At 41.4% G+C, this 25081-nt stretch overlaps 1 protein-coding gene and 1 non-coding gene across 3 annotated transcripts in view; one reads left to right on the top strand and one right to left on the bottom strand.

Moving 5' to 3' along the window:
- The window catches only part of L3MBTL4 (L3MBTL histone methyl-lysine binding protein 4), a 339453-nt gene that overhangs the window by 286778 nt on the left and 27594 nt on the right, over positions 1 to 25081 (top strand). The gene's annotated exons all lie outside the window — the stretch shown is intronic.
- On the bottom strand, positions 8691 to 8790 carry LOC138383562 (small nucleolar RNA U13). Its single transcript, XR_011233625.1, has one exon. It is a non-coding gene; the product is annotated as a small nucleolar RNA U13 (small nucleolar RNA).

The raw sequence follows: 25081 nt of genomic DNA, 5'->3' as shown, positions 1-25081 counted from the left end.
TACAGCTCTTCCTTCACTCCTTGTCTTTATTGTTTTGTGATCTTAACTGTGAGTTTTCCGCTTTCCCTCTAACCTGTGTCCAGTTGACAGAAGTTAGTGGTGTTGCCCGGCAGCACAGGCACCTGAACTAGCTCCCCCAATGCCCCTCCTCCCATCTCCATAGTGCAGGAGCCCGCACACTTGGGGAGTTATCACAAATTCTGTTTTTAAGGAAAATTTGATTTTCATGTGCTTCACGCCAAAGAACAAAAGAAAAAGTTTCTATCCAGAAGCAAAGTTTGCTACCGATGGGAATTGGAAAAGCGGGCCAGGTGATTGTTTCAACAAACAACAAGGAGTGATGGTTTTTCCTGTGCTCAAAAGTACCCCTTTAACAGTTCTCCTGCAGCCAAAAGTTCTGTTAGTTTTTACTGTGCATTCGTGTTGTAGCGAGAAACTGTGAACACAGGAGAAGTAGTTAGGCCTCTGTCCCCTGTGCCTAAGAGGTCAGTTGGATTCCTGAGAGCCACTGCATTCCCATGAGCTGTTCTGATCAACAGCTGATGAGCACCTGCTCGTGAAGATGGGGGAGATGTGGCAGGACACCCAAAGGGCGCTGGGATGTCACTGTACTCACAAGGGCAAATAAACGCTGGCAACACCTGGGGCTGGGAGAGTGGTTCATTTTGCATAGACTGAGAGAGAAGTAAAAAGCCTGGGTGAACAGGAAATATGAGAGTGGGTAAATAAAACTTCAGATGTGGCTCAGAATACAAGCAGATTAGCACCACCCGCTGAGCTTGTCACCTGTCCCCTCCCGTAATTTTCACTTGAAGTCCATAGAACTATCGTTGTCAGGTACTGTGTGCAGAAACTTTGACCTCACCAGCAAATAGTACAATTATTTTTGAGATGACGGGAAAATCTGCTTTTATCTCTTGATCTTTTAAAACTATTTTATATCTTTCTAAACATGCTATTATGGCTGACAGCCTAAATGAGGACTTGTCACATGCCACTTTAGCTTGTCTTCTTGTGTATTTTCAGCCAACATTAAAAATACATATACCAGTAATTAAGTCTTCTTTAGAAATCATTTCTTATTGGTAATGTGATTTTTAGTCCCCTCAATGGGACATCATAACTTGATGAATTACTCTGTTGCAGTGGTAACAACAACGGAGTCTGCATAATTGTAAACCCTTCCCCTGCTGGCGCTTAGCAGAGTAATCCTTGGGCTGATTTCCTCACTTTGGAGTAAGGAGGCCCACAGTGGCAGGTTATCAGAAATACTCCTGCATCCTGCCTTTGGGAGGTATCACTGAGTCACTTGACAAATGCAGTGTGACTCTAAGCAATGGGCATCTTATAGAAACGGTCTTGCTGATGTCTATTCTCGCCTCACACTAATTTTTATTAAATTTACTATGGTAGTCAAGGCTGGTTGGGTATAAATCCAAAGGGGAAATCGTAGGTTTCATTTTGTGAGGAAAAACTTTCCATTTATTTTACTTCTATTTTGCCTTTTTTTAAAAAAAACTTAGAATTCTTCAAGGAAAAATATGTTCTATTATGTAAATAAAAGGAGACAGATGGGTTAACGGGGGGGAAGAATATTTCCATTTTAGCTCAGCTTTCAAAATCTAGGCCAACACTGATAAAAACTGAAGAAAGACAGATTGAAACCAGATTTGTCTTACAAGAGAAATGCTGCAGTATTAAAGCCTCCAAACGCAAGTGACTCTGACTAGAGAAACCGTTTACACTGGCTTCAGAGCGGTTGGGACTTATTCAGTTTGATTGTTATTTTTTTTTTTTAGTAATTTGAGTCATCACTGATCAAAATGCATCCCAATTGTTATGTGAAATTTGGAGGACATTTAAAAGGCATAGAACAGATCATATCTGAGCTGCTCAACCCTTCACATTTGTCCTGTATTTCTTATTAGATTAGCAGCATTTTACAATCTGAACTCTCACTTGGTGACATTTTCATTAGCACTTCTTATTCTATATTCTGGATTTTAAAGTTTAATGCCTGCCTTACAAAGAAAGAGAGAAATAGAGTCTTCTTAATCAGAAATGTATTACTTTCAATTTACTATCTTCAAAACAAAACAAAACAAAACACTTTGCACCTTGTTGACTAGCTAGTCCTAACTGGACTTTAAAAGCGCCACAGAAAACAAGACTAGGATAGAGAAGGCAAATATCAGTTTTCTAAAGAGCCAAAAAGGAAGAACGGTAATGGAGGGCTAAAGTGCGTTTGTTAAATTGTGGATAAGAAATGACTAAGGAACTAACTGAACTATGATTCTTAAGTCCATAGCTAACTTATCTAAGAATGATGGGCAACATTGTTGTTAGTCTTAATGATAAATAGAATAGAACAAAGTTAAATAGATTTCAACATCAAAGGTGAAAGCTGTACTAAGAGTCCTTGTACGCGTGTACGGTCGGCCCTCCACATGTGTGGGTTCTGCATCTTCAGATTCAACCAACTGCAAATCGGAAATATTTGAAAACAAACAGGCACAGTGGCTCATGCCTGTAGTCCCAGCTACTTGGGAGGCCAGCAGAAGTAGGAAGATTGCCTGAGGCCAGGAGTTTGAAACGAGCCTGAGCAACATAACAAGGCCCCATCTCTAAAAAGGAAAGAAAAGAAAAGATTCAAAAACAATAAATAAAAAATAGTAATACAACGCAAGTAAAAAAATACAGCATAACAACTATTTACATTGCATTAGATATTATAAATGATCTAAAAGTGATTTAAAATATACTGGAGGATGTGTGTAGGTTATATGCAAATACTACACCGTTTTATTTAAGGAACTTGAGCATCCATGGATTTTGGTATCTATGGGGGTTTTGGACCAATCCCCTATGGATACTAAGGGACGGCTGTATTTAAATTTGGCCCCTAGGACCTTGGCCTGTCCTTGCACTTTGGAAGCAAAAGCATTGTAATAATGTGCTGAGTTAGAGAGCCCAGGGTTCCTGAATGGAGGGACATTCAGAGGCCTCTAGGGAGCTCTCCTTGGCACTGACCCCCAGGGCTTCATCCAGTCCAACCTCTTCCACCTGGGGACCGGGCCTGGCCTCATCCTGGCTGGTTATTGCTCCTAGGAGACATGCCTTGCTGCTGACACCTACCTATACTGACAGCCTGGGGCCCCAACTCCTGGACTCACCCTCTGGCCCTTACCTTGAAGTTGCCATAAACCCTAGGCCTTGCCTGCCGAACCACCCCTCTGCAACCAAGCGTCTTTGCCTGCCAGGCTGCTCACCTGATTTGCCATCCCCAGCCAGGGCCACTCTATTTCTGTGGTCCGAACCACACCTCATGGCTCACCTCCCCCAAGGTCTCCCAGGTACACATTTCTTGACACAGCTGGGTGCCACCACTGCCATCAGACTTGTGCTGAAAGACGATCACTAATACTTATGGCTGTATAATAAATAACTAGCGTCACACTGAGAGCTGTCAAACCCTGAAATAGGTTCCTAGGGGAGGTCTATTGACATAGGAGAGGCTCTCATTTGTGCGAAAGGGTTTAGGTTTATGTCAGTCTGTCAGAGAATCACAAACTAACTGGTGCCTGGTCCTTAGACTTAATAAACTTCAGGTTTTATAAATGCATTGGCAGAAGAAAAGGGCCAAATTGTAATAAACAGTACCCAGTATGGGAATCTAAATCCTTGGTACTATGGACTGAATGTCCCTGACCCCCCACCAAATTTCTGTGTTGAAGCCGTAATTCCCAGGGAGGGTGTTAGGAGGTGGGGCCTTTGGGAGGTAATTAGGTTTAGATGAGGTCATGAGGCTGGGACCACATATGGGATTAGCGCCCTTCTGAGAAGAGGAAGAGACACAGAGCTCTCTCCTTGCATGCACGCACCAAGGAGAGGCCGTGTTAGGCTGGGAGAACATGCCTCCATCCTCACACGGCCTGTCCTCACAGGGCATCCTCTCATCCTCACCTGGTGTGGGAGGACAGTCGTGTGTGAACAGGAGGAGGGCTTCTGTCAGACACTGCATCTGCTGGCACCTTGATCTTGGACTTCTCAGCCTGCAGAACTGTGAGAAATGAATCATTGTTTACGCCACCCAGTCTGTGGTATTTTGTTATGCCATACTGGATATTGCATAGAAATTGGTACTGTCTTGTATCCTTTCATTGTTAGGAGCCCAGGTACATCTCTATGTCAGATACAGATCGGCCTTCCTGAAGCTATCAGGACTCTAGAACAGCAGCAACCAAGCCAAGGCCAAGCGCACAGCCTTCCTACAGAGGAAGAGCGGGAGTGTGAGCGCAGAGGGGAGCCGAGAGACGCCCCAGCACACGGGGCTGGAACGTCTTCTTGTTCTCACACTGCAAGGACAGGTCTCCACAGCCACTCCCCACTGAGGTCAAACAAGGATCGGATTTCCTTGTGTTGTCAAGAAATGAGATGACACATGAACTGTATTTTACAGAGCATGTGGTAAATCAAGACGTAAAACATAACTATCTGAGCATTTTCTTTTGCCTTTTTAATTTAATTTTTGAATAGGTAGTATATTCACATGATACAAAAATTTTAAAATGTATAAAAAAGTATACAGTGAAAATTCTCCCTTCCCACCATCTTCCATCCACATAATCCCCACTCCATACCCACTGTTATTAGTCTCATGCATCCTAGAGTTTCTTCATGCATAGCAATGAATAGATTTTCTTATTCTCACTTTTTTTTCACACAATAAGTAGTATGCCATATGTGTTGCTCTCACTGGAATTTTTTTTATGTAACAGTGTATCCTGGGGCTTTCACCCCATTCATACAAAGGGAGCCTCTTTTCAGTGCCTACACTGAAAAGTTCTATAGCTGCATGGTAATGTTCCATTGAATGGAAGTATCATTATATAACCACTCCACTGTGGACGTTTAGGTATTTCCAGGCTTATGTTACTACAATCAATGCTATAGTGAATAATCATATACATATATCATTTTGCACTTGTGCTAGTAGGTCTATAGGATTAATTCCCAAAAGTAGAATGGCAGAATGAAATGGAATATACATTTGTTACTTTAATTGGCAGAATGAAATGGAATATACATTTGTTACTTTAATAACAAATTGCCCAGCATGGAAAATATACTGATTTACACTCTTCTCAGCAGTTTTTGAGAATGCCTGTTGCTGAATACCCACAAATTATGTTATCAGACATTTGCATTATTTTTTTCCTGCACGGTAATTGAAAAAACGCTATCTTGGTATAATTTTAATTTGCATTTTTTAGTATGAGTCTTTTTTTATTATGGGTGACTTATGAGCATTTGTTTCATGTGTTCAAGGGTCATTTGTGTTTTTTCTGTTGTCATGTTAGACTTTTTCTTACAGTTTCTAAGAGCTCTTTATCTTTATGCATTAAGAAATTAGACTTTTTTCCATGATATGAGTTGCAATTTTTTTTCCCTATTTTGTTGTTTGGCTTTTGACTTTGCTTATGGGTCTTGTGTTTATTTGGTTGGTTGGTTGATTTAGGTTTGCCTTACCCTTATTTACCATTTTTTAATTTTCTTTTCAACAACAATGTAGCTAGAAAGATCTTTCCCATGCCGTGACAGAATCCTGCTACATTTTCTTCTAGTACTTTTATGGGTTTTATTGTTTACATTAAATCTTGTAACCATTTGTAATTTATCCTGGTATGTCATGTCAGCTAGGAATACAACTTAATTTCATTTGTTTTTGTTCAGAAGGCTGCCCAGTTGATTTAACACTGTTTGCAACATTTCCTCACTGATCTGAGATGCCTCCTTAGTGCGCACTAAGTTTCCATAAGTACTCCGTCTATTTATGAACTTCCTATTCTTCTCTAGCAGTCTGTTTATATACTTTTGGCATATCATTTTAATTACTGAAGTTTCATAATATGTTTAAGATTCTAGTATTAATAGGTCAGTTGTAGGGGTGAAGAAAATTTTCTTTCCTCCCCCTTCTGAAGATTAGATAATTAGGGTCTATAAAATAAACTGACAGTAGACAGATTAACAGGGGAAAAAAGGCATACAAGGTTATTAATGTGCATAAGCACAGAGGAATTGCAGGGGAATCATTACTCAATAACCCAACGAGGTCCAAGTGCTTGAATACCCTTCTTCATGGGGGAAGGAAAGTTGGAGGTTGTAGAAGTAGATGATGATTTTCAGGGAAATAAATGAGCCCAAAGAACAAGGGCCTGGAAAAAAGTTCCTCTGAGCTCTGGGGGAGGTGGCAGGAAGGTGAGGGGTGGAACATCAGTATGAACAAAGGTTGCTTTAACTATACAGAGAAAGCCTCCGAGGTAATCTCTCTCAGAGACTAGATGAAAAGTCTGTCTGGGTTTGGTGATGACTCCTGACTCCTAGTGTCTTCTCTCCTTGAGTAGCTAATCTTTCCTAGATTTTTATGAGATTCCGAGGGAGAGGGTCATAAGAAAATTGCATTTCTTTTGGAAAGAAACTTCTTCACTGGTCAGATAAGGAAATTCCAGAGAGAGTCCTTCCTGGTGCTTCAGGAAAAGAAAGAGGATCAGAAAGACAGGAACAGGGCAAGGTCATAGAGAGACCTTGGATCTGAGGCTTATTTCTATTATTTCTGAGGCCTTTTGATTTCTTTTCATTCAATTCCCTCAGAATGCCAAAGTGTCATATTTTGAGGTATGATTTTCTGAGCCCCATGCAGTCACACGGTCATATTTCATTGCTATTCTTGTTTGTTTATTCTATTTTCTATGTGAACCTCGGAATCAACCTATTGCTTGTATGTCTATGTAAATGTATAAAAGTAACTGAGAAGTGGGACCTCTATGGTATTAATTCTTCTACAGGAACACGCTGAGTCTTTCAGTTTGCTTGAATCTTCTTAGCAGTATTTTAAATTGAGATTCTCAATAGTGTTTTAAATTTTTCTTCATATAAATGTTGTACATTTCCGGTTAAGTGTCTTTCTAGGTATTTGATTATTGTAAATTGGCTCTTTTCTTCCACTATCTTCTAACTGGTACTTATCTGTGAGTATTAAGGCTTTTGATATCAGTGTTTTAATTTTGTACCCTGCTAATTTATTAAATTTTCTACTTTTGTGTTTGAGTTTTTCATTTATTAAATAATTCTAGTGGTTTTCTGGGTTTACAATAATACCATCTGTAATAATGTTGGTATTAACTTTTACTTTCCAAATGTTATGTCTCTCGTATCTTTTCCTTGTCTAATTGTGTTGGCAGGGGTCTGAGTGGGACTAGGATGCCCATAATAAATAATAGTGGTGACAGTGGTCAATTTTCTTGTTTATAGATTTGTTTGAAATTACTTTAGTGTTTTGTGATAAGCATGAACCTAACTTTTTAGACTAAAATAGAAATATTTTATTGTATTAAGAATGTATACAAGTTAGTTCCTTTATTGAGTGTTTTTATTAATAATGGTTGTTGAATTTTGATAAATACCTTTTAATAATCTATAGGGATAATCATATAGTTTTTCTCTTTAGACTATTTAATATGAAAAAAGTTCCTGTATAAAATGTCCTGGCATTCATGAAATAGACCTCATATTGTCACGATATATAATTTTGTGTGCTAATAATTTATTTGTGATTTTGATTGATATCAATAAGCAACAATGGGCTGTAGTTTCCTTTGTATGTATGTGCATGCAGTCTGTCAGATTTGGATGTCAGTATTATACTTTCTTCATAATACTAATTTAGAAGTTATCCCTTTTTCCTGTGCTCTGAAACAATTTTAAATATCTTTGAAATCTTTTGCTCTGTAGAGGTTTGGTAGGAATTCCCTGTGAAACCACCTGGATGTGGAGCTTTTATGAGATTGGAGAGTAAGGGTAGGTTTTTGATATTACTATTTCTTCTATGAAAAACAAACATATGTTTAAATTTTCTATTTCTTCTGGAATCAGTGTTAGTGAATTCTATTTTTATATAAAATTTTCCACCAACTCTGCTGTTCAAATATATTTATGTAGAGTTGAATATAAGGAGTTTCTTTTAAATTTCTTCTGTTTCTGTGATTATTTCCCCTCTAGCATTTCTCATTTTCTATTATAGTTTTTTTAAAGTCTTTCATATGTGGTCTGATTGCTCTGACTTTTTTGTGTGTGATTTTTCTGAAATTTAGCAAGATTTGTTTTTGTTCAAATCATTATTATTTTAATTTTTTATAAAACTCCTCACTTTCTCTCTCTTCGAAGGACATTATCTACTTATTTCCTGCTGCATACAATGAAAAAAAATTTACTCTTCTCCTTCACACCAGATTTTAATAAATATTATCTTAACTGATATTTGCCTTCGTGTATTTCTGTTACTTGGTTTGTTGACTGTAAGTGATATCCTTTGACTCACACTCCTTACATATCAAGGAATCAAAGAGCACATTCTACCTCAGATCTCATGCCCCTTCTTTCTCCTTGTCCCCCATTGTCAGAGCATGTTACTGTTGAACCGTTCTGTCACCCCTGTCCTTTCCGTGTGTTGGAGACCTGCACATGTTAAGTGTACGACACCAGCCCTCTTACGGCAGTGCTCCTCTTCCAGTGGTATCTTCCAGAAGGGCTAAAGGAGACATATTCCCCAAGTTCTTGCATGTTTAAAACTGTCTGTGGCCTGTACATTTGAAGGAAAATTTAATCAGACAAAAAATTGTTATTATTTTTCACATCAGACGGGTAACGTGTTGACGTCGTAACGGGGCGGGGGGCATATCTCACGAGTGCTTGTCAACACCCAGTCATCACGCTTATGAACTACAAAAGGATCAGACGTAAAATTCTTTCTTACTCTTTCTTTCCTTGAGCGTATTACAGATGTAGCTTTACTATCTTCTGTTTTATTTTTTTTAATTTTGGTAAAATATGCACAATACAAAATTTACCATTTTAATCATTTTTAAGTGTATAGTTCAGTGACATTAAGTATGTTCATATTGTTGTGAGACCATCACCAGCGTTCATCTCCAGAACGTTGTCATCATCCCAGATGGAAACTCTGTACCCACTAAGCACTGACTGCCCATCCCCCTCCCCGCAGCCCAGGGTAACCACCGCTCTGCTGTCTGTGTCTGCGAATTTGGCTGTTCTAAGTGTCTCATGTAAATGGAATCATGCAAAATTTGTCCTCTTGTGTTTGGCTTATTTCACTTAGCACAGTGTCTTCCAGGTTCATCGATGTTGAAGTATGTATCAGAATTTCACTCCCTTTTTAAAGACAAATAATATCCTATTGTATGCATATACTATAATTTGTTTATCCATTCATACATCAGTGGACACACAGATTTCTTTAGAGGTTTCTACATATAAGATCATACTGTCTGTGAACAGAGATAATTTTACTTCTTCTTTTTCAATTTGAATGCCTTTCTGTGAGTTCCACCCTGTTCACTTTTTTGGAAAAGTCTGAGAAGAATTAATGATAGTTATTTAAATGTATGGTAGGATTCACCAGTGAAGCCATCTGGTCCAGGGATTTTCTTTGTTGAGGGGTTTTTGATTACTGACTCAGTCTCCTTACTAGTCACAGGCCTATTCAGATTTTCTGTTTCTTTGTGATTCAGTCTTGGTAGGTTTTGTGTTTCTAAGAATTTGTCCGTTTCATCTGTGTTATCCAATTTCTTGGCATACAGTTGTTCACAGGACTCTCTTACAATCCTTATTTCTATAGAGTCAATACTAATGTCCTTACTTTGATTTGTGATTTTGGTAATTTGAGTATTCTTTTTCTTTTTAGTTAATCCAAAGTTTTGTCAATTTTGTTAATCTTTTTGAAAAACTAGCTCTTGGTTTCATTGATTTGCTCTATTGTTTTTCTATTATTTCTCTATTTATCTCTGCTGTAATCTTTATTATTCCCTTCCTTCTGCTAGCTTTGAGTTTATTCTTCTTTTTCAAGGTCCTTCACTTGTAAAGTCAGGTTGTTGATTTGAGATCTTTCTTCTTAACATAAAAATTTGCACCTATAAATTTCCCTCTTAGCACTAGTTTCAGAGCATCACATAAGTTTTGCTTTTTTGAGTTTTCATTTAAATTTGTCTCAATATTTTCTAATTTCTCTTATGATTTTTCTTTCACCCTTTAAGAGTGTATTGTTTAATTTTGGAAAGTTTGTGAATTTTCCAGTTTTCCTTCTGTTATTGATTTGTAATTTTATCCAGTTGTGGTCAGAGAAGATACTTTATGTGCTATGTATCTTTTTAACTCTGTTGAGATTTGATTTGTAGCCTAACATGATATTTCTCAGAGAATGTCCCAGGTGCATTAAGAATAATTTGTATTCTGTTTTTGGAAAGAGTGTCCTGTATGTGTTTGCTAAATCTAATTGGTTTACTGTGTTATACAAGTCTTCTGTTTCTTTATTTATCTTCCCTCTGGTTGCTGTATCCGTTATTGAGAGTGGGGTATTGAAGTCTTGAACTATTATTTTAGATCAGTCTATTTATCCCTGTTGGTTTTCATGTCATATATTTTGAGAGTCTTTTATTAGGTGAGAAAATGTTTATAATTGTTATATTTTCATATGCTTCATTGAACCTTTTATTAATATATAATGCCCCTCTGTAAACTTTTTTGATTTAAAGTGCATTTTGTCTGATAATAGTACTGGTATCCCAGTCTTCTTTAGTTACTATTAGCATGGAATATCTTTTTCCATCTTTTTGCTTTCAACCTATTTGTGTCTTTGAATCTAAAATGAGTCTCTTATAGTCAGAATATACTATAGTTGAATCATTTTTTTAGTCCACTCTGCCAATCTTTGTCTTTTGATTAGAGAGTTTAGTTCATTTACTTTTAAAGTAATTACTGATAATGAGGAACTTATTTCTGCCATTTTTCTGTTTGTTTTCCATATACCTTCTAGATTTTTGTCCTTAATTTCCTGCATTATTATCTTCTTTTCTGTTTAGTTAATTTTTGTTGTGAAACTTTAAATTCCTATTTCATTTTCTTTTATGTGTATTTTATAGTCATTTTCTTTGCCGTTACCATGGAGATTACACTTAACATCAGAAAGTTATAACACTCTAATTTGAATTTATACCAGTTTAACCTCAATAACATATAAAAATTCCACACCTGTATAGCTCCATCCTCACCAATTTGCAGTTATTGATATCATTAATTATATCTTTATGTATTGTGGGTCCAAAAACATAGACTATTAAATGCTTTTATGCACTATTTTTTAAACCATGCAAAAAATAAGAATCAAAATGACAAAACAAAATGACAATACTACTTTTTTTACATTTGCCTATGTATTTATGTTTACCAGAGAACTTTATATTTTCATGTGCCTTCAAGTTACTGTCTAATGTCTTTTCACTTCAACTTAAAGGACTCCCTTTAGCATTTATCATAGGGCAGGTTTACTGATAATGAATCCGCTCAACTTTTTGTTGTTCTGGAAATGACTTAATTTCTCTTAAATTTTTGAGAGACAGTTTTGTCTTATATAGTATTCTTGGTTGATAGTTTTTTTTTTCCTTTCAGCACTTTAAATATATCATCTCATTGTCCTCTGGCTTGCAAAGTTTTGGCTGAGAAAGCCTTTGATATATTCTAAAAGATCCCTTATACATAATGAGTTGCTTTCAGGATTCTTTCTTTGTCTTTGGATTTCAAAGGTTTGATTATAACATGCCTCATTGTGGATCTCTTTGTGGTTTATCTTACTTGAAGTTTGTGAAGCATCTTGGATTTATAGATTCAGGACTTGGGAAGCTTCCAGCAATTATTTCCCCAGATAATCTCTGTGCTCCTTCCCCTCTCTCTTTTTCCCTTCTGGAACTCCCAAAATGTATATATTGGTTTGCATGATAGTGTCCCACAGATCCCTTAGACTCTGTTCACTTTTCTTTAATCTTGTTACTTTCTATTCCTCATACTCAATAATTTCAATTGTCTTATCCTCAAGTTCACTAATTCTTTCTTCTACCCACTCAAATCTGCTTTTGAATCCCTCTAGTGAATTTTTCATTTTAGTTATTGTACTTTCTAGCTCCAGAATTTCCTTTTTGTTCCTTTATGTTTTCTATTTCTTTATTGATCTTTATTTTAAAGTCTTTATCTGGTAAGTCTGCCATCTGGTCTTTCTTAAGGATAGTTTCTGCTGATTTATTTTTTTCCTTTGAATGGATTGTAATTTCCTCTTTCTTTATATGCTTTGTAGGTTTTTTTGTTGAAAAATGGACATTTGAATCTCATAAATATGATATCTCTATTAATCAGACTCTCCTCCCTCCCCAGGGTTTGCCGTTCTTGTTTTTATCCTGCTCCTTCTCCTTCCCCTTCTCCTCCTCCTCCTCCTTCTCCTTCTTCTTTTCCTTCTTTATCCTTCTCCTTCTCCTTCTCTTCTCCTTATCTTCCTTCTCCTTCTGCTGTTGCTTCTTTTGCTTCTTCTTCTGCTGCTGATTCTTCTGCTTCTTCTTCTTCGCCAGCCATCAGCATGAGGTGTAAACTTAAGATCCCCCTTAGGTCTTTTCTGAGCCTCCATCTTTCCTCAGTCATATGCAATGACTTTCTAAATTCTTCAGTATATGCTATTACTTTAAAATGTTCTAGTTCTTAGACGCTTAGCTTCCAAAATGAATTGGGAAAGGGGGAAAAACTAAGGGAAAAAAATTAAGGCACTTCTATTTAAATACCCTGGAAGCCACTTCAGCCAATGGGGGTTACTACAAAGGCTTCTGTGCCTACACTTCCATGGTCAGAAGCTGCAATCAATGATTAGGACACAGATCCCCAATATTTGGAGGACAAGTTCCTTATTGCCTACCCAGTTTCTTGTAAGCCACATGTAAGTTGCATTGTGAATGTGGGCACAGCTGCCTACTACGGGGCTGGAGGGTGGGGAATGGGTAGCTGCTACTGCAGTAAGAGATGAAATTGACCAAAATTAACCATAATGTACCATCTAAGCCTTTCCCTGGAAGCTGTAAGACTCCAGAATTCCAAAATAGTGACATCCGTCAGATTTTGCCCATGCAGTTGTTGTCTAGGTGGAAAGACAGAGTCCTGGTACTTCTTGCCCACCACCTTCCTTCCCTGATGTCACTTCTGTCTTTTGTTTTTGAAAGTTTTGAGAAGATGTCTGATATTTGACTGGCTGTCCAAATGAACGTTTATCTTCAAACTCCAATGACTTTACTAAGATAGATCTTGTTAGTGAATTCTAATTCGCCTGATGTGGTACATGATATGCTCTTTTGGGATATAGATTCAAGTGTATTCACACATATAGATTCAGGAAAGGATTGTTTTTATTTAACATGATATATTTAAATATTTGTTCTATTTCATTGTTTTGATTTTTCCTCAGAGATGATAGCTGTGTATTTGCTGACTCTCCTTCTATAATGTTTTTTTTCAATTCTTATTTCAGTTTCATTTTGCTTCTGTTTATTATCTTTATCTTTTACGTCCCTTGCTCTGGATTGTACAGGTCTATTCTCCCTTTCTGCTCCTTCCAGTTCTGTCTTAATCCTATGATGGTTTTATTTATTTCCTTCTACTTCTCTCTTGAGCATTGTCTTCTGTTGACTTGTCAGATAATTCTCTTTCTTGAATTATCAATTTCTCCTTTGTGTTCTTCATTCCCGGAGAAGATTGCTTCACATGCTTTGTTTTGGGTCTACACACATGTCAAATATCTGATCACTTTTTTTGTCTCCTGGATGGCAACATTTTTCCTGTGTGCATTTTTAAAATATAATAGATTCTGCTTGTGCCATGTACGTTTTTCTCATAGCATCTTTATAACAACACCATAACAATTCCTTTTCTTTTCTTTCTTCCTCCCTTTTTAATAAGATCACCAGTATTGAATGGGTTGGATTTTCCTGTACTATACGCACACATCTGTGTTGACAGAGAATGAGGGCCAGACTTCACAACTAAACGCTGTGTCCGTCTAGCCTGACGCTGAGACAGAATGCCTCCAGCAAATGCAGCTCATCTGGATTATTCTGGGTGTAGCTCTGGCTCCTCTTAACTCCCTGAACCAAACTGAGGCCAGGAGGGCTTATTCTGACTCTGCTCACCCATGGTCCTACACCCGTTTCTGCAAGCAAGGGGTGTGCCTGTGCCTTCTACATCTGGACTCTGACAGAGACCTGCAGCCACCGGCCTTCTTTTCTTCTCTTCCTCTGCACAACTTCTGGCCAATCACAGTGGCTTTTGGTCCCTCTTGCAAATGTATTAGAATCTGGGGGATTTATCTGCCTCCTAGTTTCACTAAGGAGTGTTCCTTCACCCTACACTTGGTGGGAGAAAGTCCAGGAATTGTTTTAACTCAGTGTATGATTGGTTGGTTTGTCATTTTATTTTGTTTAGATTTTGTGGAGTGACATGGCTAGATTTGTACTGAGAAGAATTCTGAGGGAGGGTTAGAGATGATTTGGAAATGGAGGAGCCTGAAAGCAGAGGCCATCATGGACTGCAGGTGGCACCTGGCTGGGATGCTGACAGTGAGGACAGAAAGGAGGGGATAGGGATGGACAATGTGGACTTTACCTGACCCTTTGATCCTGGAAAACAGCAAAGGTTAAGAAATTCTCCCACCCTTTGTGCTCTAGAAAACAGCTTACCGCAAAGAAGCCGCCTTCCCCTGTGACTTAGGAAGACTGGCGGATCCCGGCTCGTCTGCAAGGCCAGACACAACCCTCCAAATTCCCATTCTTTGCTTCATGAATGATTAGCTGAACCCTTTTGTCCACTGGGAACAAGATGCTTGTTCACCAACCTTTGGTTAAGTTTCTCTCCTTCCCCAGGGGCCCCTGAACTTTGGCCCACTCTCAGCCTGAGTGAGCAGACACCCCCTCCTTAAGGACCCCTCCAGGAAAACAAGCCAGCCCCAGGTAAAACATTCTCTGAGTGGCTAACAGATCATGCCTCTTCCCCACCCCTGTTCTTTCTAGTCTCATTTACTCCCCGGTAGCCCGGGAGCACTCACTGATATGTGGTTAGAGCTTCTGCCTGTCCCAGTGGTCCCTTCCCCCACTGCAGCAATCCCTTCTCCCCCTTGCAATAATTCTTTTGAATAAAGTCCTTTTTACTTGTTTTCCGTTTGGCAGACACATTATCAACCAAACCCAGCCACTGGTTGGATAAGAACTCAGGGCTGAGAGGGGGCCAGAGGGTTAGAGCAGGGCTGCAACATGGAGCCAGGGTGGCCACCAAGGGAAGAGTTACTGTGGCCTTTCTGCTGCTGTTTTGTGTCTGTGGTTTTAGTTTGGTTTTTGGGGGGCAGGGGATAATTCCTCTATTTTAACTTTTGTAAGGAAAACACAACTGTGTTTTTTGTGGTCTTTGTACAGTCGTCCCTAGGTATCTGAGGGGGACTGGTCCCAGGACTCCAGCAGATACCAAAATCCACGATGCTCAAGTTCGTGATATAAAATGGCATAGTGTTTGCATATATCCTATGCACATCTTCCCAATGTAAATGCTATGTACATAGTTGCTATACTGTATTGGTTTTACTGGTATTATTTTTTAGTATTGTAATGTTCTTGTTTTTTCTGTATATTTTCAATGCATGGTCGGTTGAATCCACGATGTGGAACCCACAGATACTGAGGGCCAACCGCGCTTGTAAACTGCATCTCACCTGAGTCAGTTTTTCCCCTCTTTTAAATCCCCGAATATCAAGCACCCAAATGCATTGCGATTAGGAGGGAAAATAAAATTATTAAGAGCTATTTTTAGTATTGGTGATTTTAGCTTTATTTCCTTTTATTCATTTAAAGGATCCATGGATTTAGTATCTAGATAATGCCTAAATCCTACCCCGTAAAAGATATTCCTGCTGCCCCTAAGTCCCCTGCCCCTCAACACTCGACTGGTCCCTGGCTGACTTTCTGGTGCTTCCTGGATTCTTGGTCTCTGGTCTTGACTTAGCATCTTCTGTGTGCTTCACAATCCCACTGATGGCACAGTCGGGCTGGCCCTTCCTCATGGAGAAGCTCCTCTGGCTTTCACTCTAGGCATGGCAAACTGGATGGCAAATGCAAGGGCCCAACCCCAGCGGGCGTGTGGCCTCCTGTGCCGGGCTTCTGTCCCAGAGCTGTGTTCCTTACAGTGTCTTAGCCCAGGCTCCTGTGTCATAAACAAGAATCTCCTGCCCTCCTTTCATGGACATTGAAAACTCAGAATAACTGAAATAGTTTTGCTTCAAACAATTGGAATCAATCGCCCACTCCTCTCTCCTCCCTGCCGGCCACGCCCCTACGGCGGGCTGCGTGTTCCTGCTCCTCCACCCCTGCTTTTGTTTTACTCACTTGTTCTTCCAACTTCAAAGTCTGTGTTTTGAGTATCCCTTCAGCTCTCTTTGCACAGTTCTCTACCCCCAGAAGAGTAAGGGCACATCCTTAGCGACCTGAGAGAAATGATGGCTCAAACTTCCCTGAAAATGGGAGGAGAAGAGTAAAGCTAGGCACATGTCTACATGACCTGAGAAAGTTTCCTTTACTGTAAGCTTGGCTGAATTCTAAGTTTCTATTTTTCTTATTTTGATAAATGAAATTATCATAAATAAGAAAGGCCATCTTGTAAATAACTTTTCAAAAATAGCCTCTCTGTAATATGCTGAATTGGAAAAAACAAAAAGGTGCAGGCTCTGGCCCCCGGCGTCACCCCAGGGCAGTAAAGCCAGGACCCAGCGTGGCACTGCGGTGGGGCACACAGTGGCGAGAAAGTTCAGATTTAATCAAATCCACGAGCTCACTGCTGTGTTATTTTATAAGTCCCTGATTGCATCTTTACCTTGCAGTGTCCCTGCGTGGCGTGGCCGCCTCTGTGGAGAGCACAGATGGTGACTGTCAGACCCATGCATCAAGCCCGTGCAGCCATTCATTCGAGCCGGTGTTCCAAATGCAGCTATTTCCCAACCATTTTGAAAATTAGTCTTAAATATACTTTGGAAAAATTACATTTCTGGATGCACCCTCTTATAATAATAACAAAGTCTCACTAAATCAGGATGATGAAAGGGAGGCTTAGCTCAGTGTAGGGGAAAAACCCTGAATAATTGCAGAATGTTTGCAAGGCATACAAATGTGCAACATGTAGGTGTACAGTAAGATTATGTTTTTATTTTAATGTGGAAGAGAAAATTGACTATTTCAAGGCTACTCCTGAGAGCAGAACTGGGGCACGTGGATAGAAGCTTAAGCAGGCAGTTTTACTTCAGCCTAAGGAAAACCCAGCTAGCAATTTGGCCATGCTTGGGGGAGCAGTTTTACCTCATGGAGGTGACCTCAAGAGGGGGACCTTGTGGAGGTGACACTCTGTTGCTGGAGGCAGTAGGGTTCTTTTCCCTCCAAGAGGACAGCACAGCAGCGTAGGTGCCAGCGTGGGTAGAGTCTAAGCCACACTGCCTGGCTTCAAATACTGTTTTCACTACCATTGAGCTTGGAACCTTGGGCAACTTGACCTCTCCCTGCAATGGGGTCGATAATTCTGAGGAGTTAGTATTTGGAAAAATAAAAACTTAGAACGATGAGGGGCAGGTACATAGTAAGTGGCATGTGAGTATTTGTTAAATGTAAGTAAGGAAAATATGTTCTAAGGAGTCTGAGAGATGCCAAAGGTCTTTTCTGAGCACCTCCTGTGTGCCGAGCAGCAAAGCAAAAGCTGAAGACGCAGCAGTAAGCAAGATGGGGACAGACCCAGATTCTGCACAGATTGCGGTTGTGCTGGACAAAGACAGCAGCAGGTGCCTGGCCTGGAGAGGCACTTCCAGGACAGGTGCTCCAGGCACGGGCTCACAGCAGTGCCTAGAACGCTGAGGACAGGAAGAGGCAGCTCCAGGAAGAGGAGGGATCTGGCAGACAGGAGGAGGGTGGTGGAGTCACGTTCCTGGGAGAGCAAGATGCATGAATGAGGGGAGCTGGGCCCAGTGTCCTCGGCGGCTCCACGCACTTTGGGGCTCTGCTGATTTCATTTAGGGCCATAGTTCCTTAGCACTCCGGACTTACTCATTCATCTAACTTAACTAGCATAATAGAATCTAAAACTTCTTAGTGCAAAAACATATTCTTCGGGCTTTACTCAGAGAGAATTTTATTAAATATGTAAGTTTTCCGAATTGTTGCAACTTTCATTCTTGTGCTATGTGAATAAAACTCTTGGGGAAAAAACAGTATTTATTCACATTATTCACATTGTGTCCTTGTAGGAAATAATGGCTAAAATCACAGTTCCACTTTTTCATTATTTTTACTACATAAGTTGAAATAACCAAAAGAATTTTATAATGATTATTATTAAAATTCATAATTTTGTAAAATTTTTGTTTGAAGGATCTCTTAGTGAAATTATTTTCTTTGGTGAGCTACAAACGGCAGAACTCATTGGGTGTAAATTAACGGCTCTGATTATGCCTAAGCCTAAGATAGCAGAAAAACAAAAAGCAAACAAACAAACAAAAAAAAAAAAAAACAAGAAAAAAACCCAACTTGCTCTACAAGAGCTTGTCCAGGTTAGCTCAGCATATTTTAGTTTACAAATAAAAGACGAAATATCAAAAGCTGTTTCACTACCGAAAATAGCAGGCATAGTCTCTTTCAAATTCAATAAAATTTTCAAAATTCTTGTTAGGACATCTAAAGGTGCTTCTCCTGAGCCCACTTTCCCCCAGGCTGAGCTCTGTGCCCAGATTTATCTGGAAAATTCATTCCATTTGGAAAGACAAGGATATTTCTTTGGAAAGAATTACTTGGAGACATGGAAGTCTCTCTGGCGAGGCGTATGTGGAAATGATGCAGTGTGAACACGGGGACCGTGGTTCTAGGAAGCTCCTCCCGATTCACAGACATGCTTCGGAGTGAGCACAGGAGAGAGCAGGCCGTGGGCCCAGAGCCGCCGTCCCCAGAGCTTGCAGACACAGTTGCTGCTGACAGTGCTCACTTTGCTGTCAGTGGCACAGCCCACCAGCCCATCCTCTGCCCCAAGAGTGAACTTTCTAGTACCTGCATCCAAGGGAGTGGTCCATTCATAAAGCTACCACGCGCCCATGAGCTCCAGGGAAGTGCTCAAAGTGCTTCCTCACGTGCTTAGGGGATTCCGTGGTCTGCACCCACCTTGCTCTGCGACGTCCTGTGCCACCTTCCCTGCATGAGGCTGTGCTCTCATTGTATCAAACCGTGGTGGCTCCCCAAGTATACCCTGTGGCCCCATGCCCCGTCCCCAACACGAGGTAGTCCTCTGCCTGGAAGGCCTCAAGCCCCGTCCACCTCATGGGCTTACGTTGGCCTGAAGACCCAGCCCAGGACCCCCTCCATTGCACCTCATTTTCCCCTCGTCTCACCGTTGAAGCCAGTGGATGACTGTCTTTTCACGTGTTCGTCGCTACAGCTGATTGTTTCCCTGTCCACCTTTCCTGCCAACCGTAAGTTCCTGAGGGCAAAAGATGAGTCTTGTTCATCTTTGTATCCCAGGCACCTGGCATAGCATTGTACGAGTGGATGCTTTGTTGGTAAAAGTCTGCAGTAGAGGTCTCTGGGCGACAGTGGGGAGGAGGCGGAGGGGGAGAGAAGTCCCGCCCGCGCCAGCCCAGCACAGTGGGTGCCCCTCCCAGGCCCCGGGCTGGCCCGGCTCAGCAGTCGCTAGATTCAGCCCTGGACTCGGACAGCCAGTGTTGACTTTTTCAGATGACCCGGTGTTTTCCAGGTGAGCTGGACTCCACAGTCCAGAAACATTTCTAGAAATTCTAATGTAGCTAAAGTTTATATATTAACATTTTATTACAGAAATTTTACAGGTGGGGCTAGCTAATTCCTTGCTATTTTAAATTCACTTTTAAAAAACTTTGACACTGCTGGCTGTGAATTTTTTATCTATCATCTTCCTCTCTCCCCATTCCAGTTATAGAATAGTGTGAGTGTCAGAATAATTAAACAAGTTAATATCATAGCAGCGCCAGTGTAGATAAAAGGTACCAGGTAGCAGGTGACTAACTTGCAGTGTGACGTGTGGAGAGTCATTTAAGGTCAATGGTTAGAATTTTAAGTGTCTGTAAAGGCAAAGCCTTGTGCATCTTGAGGAATGAATAAGAGACTCTCCCCTAAAGAAACTTAATAGCCACAGACTCATTTGCTTAACATGTATTTATTAAGCCCCTACTGTGTGCCAAGCACTGGGCTAAGAGCTAGGTATATAGTAACGAGATACAGAGAGACAGGCACTACTCAAGTATAGACCGTGAAAGGAGAAATGACGAGGAAGGATCGTGTGCTAACGGAAAGTGAGGCATGGGGGCAGCAGGACGCTAAATTATACTTGAGAGTCGGAAAGGGCCTGGCTGTGCAAGTGCCATGTAATCGGATCTCCTGCGAGTCAGCCAAGCAACGAGAAGGTGGAGCCATCCCAGGAGGAAACAACAGCACAGGCCACAGCACTAGGGACTGAGAGGAGGCCCGCTGTGGCTAGGACGTGGGAGCAAGGTGGGCAGGGAAGGAGACGAGGTCAGAGAGGCAGGGAGACAAATGAGTGCATCAGGGAGGGAGGAAATAGCATTTACCCAATCCTAGGCACTATGCACTGTACACATGCATCTCATTTAATTTTTAACAGCCACCCTCTACTGCTAACATCATGTGAAAGGTACCATTGGTGAACACTGGGACAGAAGGGTAGCCCATCTTCATTCACTGTAAAAAAAAAAAAAAGTGAAACTAAAGTTTGAAGAATTCTCAAAGTTATCTGCTGGATTTCTAGGGCTGAGAATTTCTAATAACTCTCTGGGTTGAGCTGATGTCTATCTTTGCTATCTAAAACTAGATGACATTTTATGGAGGAGGAAATATGAGGCTCAGAGAGGCTAAGTAACATGCTGAGGGGTCACACAGCTTGACTCTGGGATAGCTGGAATTGGAACCAAGATCTCTCTGGGTTTAAAGTCCGTGCCTGCTCTTTCCACAGCAGTATGTGTCAAGCAAAATAAAATAATTGCTATAGTAGGAGTATATATCGTTATGGGAAAACAGACGGGAGTACTTTATTCCAGCCTGGAAAGTACGGAGATGGTGTCACAGGGCCTTCATTATGGCGAAACGAGAGGGACAGACTAGAGGATACATAAGCTCCTGTATCTCCAAAACACTGTGGTCCTGGAAAAGTCTCTGTCCCGGTAAAGGAAAGGGCTCTGGCTTATATTATACATAGCTCAACCTTAGCTTATTTTTATTTAATAAATGTGGTCAATTACTGTCCACGCACGTAAGTACCATGAACGGTGATGGGATGTAGGGAGTAGAACACATTCATTCTCTTAATGCCAGCCCTTTTCATATGTATGGTAAACATGATTCTGCGTTTGTGACTAAATTCCATCTGTTTGGAGTTGTTCAATTTTACTAAAGGTAAAGACATTCTTTTCTACAAGATGGTGTCAGTGTATCCTGAAGTCTCCCCTGTGAATTCATAGCATGTCGAACCTCTCTTCCTCTTTGTACTGCTGTTTTCTTCGGGTTTATTCCCCGTAGGCGGATATTTTTCTCTAGGCAAAAGCTCTGAGAACTCTATAACTAGGCACTTAAGCAAGAGCAGAGTTACAAAGTCGTTGCCATTTGAGCAGATCTCTTCTGGGTAGCAGGTATGGAAAACGGGCAGTACACCAGGACAAGTGACCTTCCTGCAGCACAGAATAACCTTCATAAAGTCCTGCCTTGATTGTCAGGCTTCCCTGCCCAAAAGCTTTTCCTGGCTCCCTGCAGCCAAAGGGATATAACCCAAAGCCCTCTCAGTGGCCTCCGGAGGCCCCACATTGAGCCTCCATTTATCTGCCAGCTGCTGTCTTAGGGATCCCCACTTAGAGACTGCAGGCCCACCTGCCTGCCCCTGTCCGATGGCCGCATCTTTCCCCCAGCTAGACTCGAAGACCCTACTTTCTTGTCTTGTCTCCTCACCCGGCCGCCCCTACCTCAGCAGAGCCTGCTCTGCGCTGTGCTCGGTCTGTAGTAGACCCTACTGGCTCCTCACGGGCCCTGCAGAGCCCTGCGAGGACCTGGGAGTCCTTGGAGGTGAGCCACTGTGTGACTGGGTGGAGTTTGCCCCTTCCTAGGTACCACCAGGGATTTCATACAGAAACGCCCCCACAGGAGGAGAAGAGGGAACGAACTGGTACTGAGGACAGGGACAGGACTCCAGGCTCATGTGTCTCAACCCTGGTGACCAGAGACCTTGTCAAATCACCAGTGCCCGCTCCCCATCCACCCCTCCCCACACACGAAACTCCCATATAATCAGTTTGGGATCATCAGATTTAAAATCATAGATGATTCTAATGTGACTTAGGAACCCCTGGTCTAGCCCATCTATATAACTTATAAAGAAAAGTGAAATGTGCATTTAGAAAAATGCATATACATACATATATTGACAAGATTTACACCAAAGCCTCATTACTCTGGACATCGGTGATTAAAGATATGTGATAATTTTGTCTAGTGGCCTAATATTTACCTTTCTTATCTATGGAAAAAAAAAGTTGGCTAAGCAAATGAGTATTATATGCAAGATTGCCCCAAAAATGCTTTATAGAAACTAGATTTTTTTTTTAGTGATTTAAATTCAAATGCAGACTTAAGCTAAATATAATTTACATTTTCTATCTAAAAAAAACAGAAATTTGGAAGATACCAGCAGAAACTGTGAATATTTCCTACAGGGCCCCTCCAAGAATTGGAGAACTGTTTTTATTGCATTGTCTGTTATCACATAGCCTATAATTCTATTGGTATTTTAATTACTTTAGAATAATTGTCATGACAGTTGGAAGTCAGCTGTTATGCCACAGAAGTATTCATCTAAGGACGGTGTTAGAGGGCAACTTCCCCTCGCGCTGCAGCTTTCATGGAAAACCACCCCTCCCAGGTCTGACGTGCTGCTGGGCCGCAGTGTCCTGGCAGCGAAATTCCTGCCGTTTCAGGCAGCTCCTCTTGATTAGGGGTCTGACAGGCACCAGAGTAATTCATGCGATGACTTTATGCAAGAAAGTTCATTATTTCTAACAACTTAGTGTTTTCCTATTTCAACGTAATTATGTCTCAGGTATATCGTAGTGTGCATTGGCTAGGCTCTGTCTCTGCATCTAAGTAAAATACAGCTAATGGAAAATTTTCCTCCAGCTTTTTTTTTTTTTTAAACAAGGAATTAAGTCTGGAAGTGAGGCGGCATGCAAAGCCAGCAAGCAATCTCTTGCCAGAAAAAATATTGGTGTAATAGATTTGAATGGCCTAGTTTATCAGCTCACTTTGCTAAAGCCCCAAATCATACACTGGTTTAGAATTTTTTCACAAGTTCTATTTCTCACTTTTCCACTAACCTACTTTTGGTAATTTGTTTTGTTTCATGAACTTTTACTAACGGGCAGTCTGAGGGAGGGAAATATGGAGAAAGACATATCGAAAAAGGTTACCTATCCTAATCCCTGCTAAAAGTGGAGCAGGGAGGGAGCTGGGACCAATGCCCGGGTGAGGTCTGGGGGTTCCGCTTATCTGTGCTGCCCACCTGGGTGGCTGCTGGAGACAGACTGTGTGGCAAGAGCTGAGACGCAGCTGACCTGCGCTGAGCGCATGCCTGGGCGGCGTGAGGACGTTCCCACTCGCCCGGGCGCAGCCCCACCGTGGGCTTGGGCGAGGGAGGGCACAGTGCAGAAGTGTGAGGAATCGTGTGAATTTGTTCAGACACCCTCTGCTCTCTAACTATGAGATATGAACCCATTGTAGAAGGGCCTCCACTCTCTCCGCTCCCCTCGTTCCTCTTCTCACTTCCTAGCACCTTTCTCTCCCCCAGGGAAGTCAAAAAAGACAAAAAAGGGGGCATCAGAATGGGGGCATCAGAGCCTTCCCCATCCTGAGCCTCCTGCAGTCACTGAGGCAGCTGCTCTGCAAGGCCCCTCGGGGCCTGGGCCCCCTCGGAGGGTGCCAGACTTGCAGGCCTCAGCGAAGCAGACGCAGCCATGCGGCAGAGGCGCAGTACACAGACCCTGCCACCGTCCCACTGCCCGTGGGGGACCTGCTTGCTTTTTCACTGGAGCTACCTACTACCTGGTCTGGAAGGGAAGGGAGAAAACAAAAAAGGGGTAATTCCCAACAGTGCCCTAGTGCAGTCCCATACAAGGGATTTCATTCCCTTAGCAATCCTGTGTGTTAGCAGCTCCATTTTCCAGCAGAAAAGCTGAGACTCTGGGAAGCCAAACATCTAGATAAAGTCTGCACAGCAAAGGCACAGCAGAGTCAAACTCAGACCCCAGCCCACGGCCCAAGCCCACGCTCTTCCCACCAGGCCACTGCAAGTCACAGCAGCCACAGAAGGCACGGGACTCACTGGCACCAGTTCCAGCCAGCCAGACACCCAGGCGGTTCCCCAATGTGGGGAAGGCTCTCTCTGGCACAGAACTGTTGGTTTTGCTTTTAGCAGAATTTAACAGTGCCTATTTTGAAATCTTTGCTTAAGGGCACATTTTAAAGTTTAGGAAGGGAAAAAAAGAATCAACAGCCATCAGAGACAAGGAAGGGAGATGAAATCTCTAAGCTAGAGGCTCGCAGGGAATGTTTATTAAAGGACCTCATCTAAAGACATTGCACATGAACACCGAAAGGTAAACTTCATAGGGATAAGAAAGTGGAATATTTTAAAATATGTTACTGGAAAGAACAGTGTGATGGAAGTCAGGTTCCGGGTTTGGTTCCCACCTCGTGTCATTTGCTGGTACTATGACTGCTGACAAGTTATAAGGCCATCTTCGTATCAGTTTCCTCATTTGAAAATGGGGACCATGGTAATTCACAAGATTGTTGGGGGACTCCAGTACCACAGTGTGTGAAATGTGCTTCTAAACCTCTGGGGGAAAATATTCTCCTTCCTGTCTGTGCAGTGGTGCATGGTCTGGGCGGAACAGGTCAAAGGCTTGCATCCCTTCCAGCCTTTCTGGGCACCTGCTTACTTTGTTCTCAGGTGAATCAGCTGCTCCAGCAATCCACTTTTTGTGAATTGGTTGCTGTCTTTGACCGGGCCAGTCTTCATTTCCAGACTTCAGCTGAGACTGCAT

Source organism: Eulemur rufifrons, chromosome 5 (genome assembly GCF_041146395.1).
Source record: "Eulemur rufifrons isolate Redbay chromosome 5, OSU_ERuf_1, whole genome shotgun sequence".
Classification (NCBI taxonomy): domain Eukaryota; kingdom Metazoa; phylum Chordata; class Mammalia; order Primates; family Lemuridae; genus Eulemur; species Eulemur rufifrons.
The sequence above is the reverse complement of the archived record's forward strand: the minus strand, read 5'-3'. Positions and strand labels throughout refer to the sequence as shown.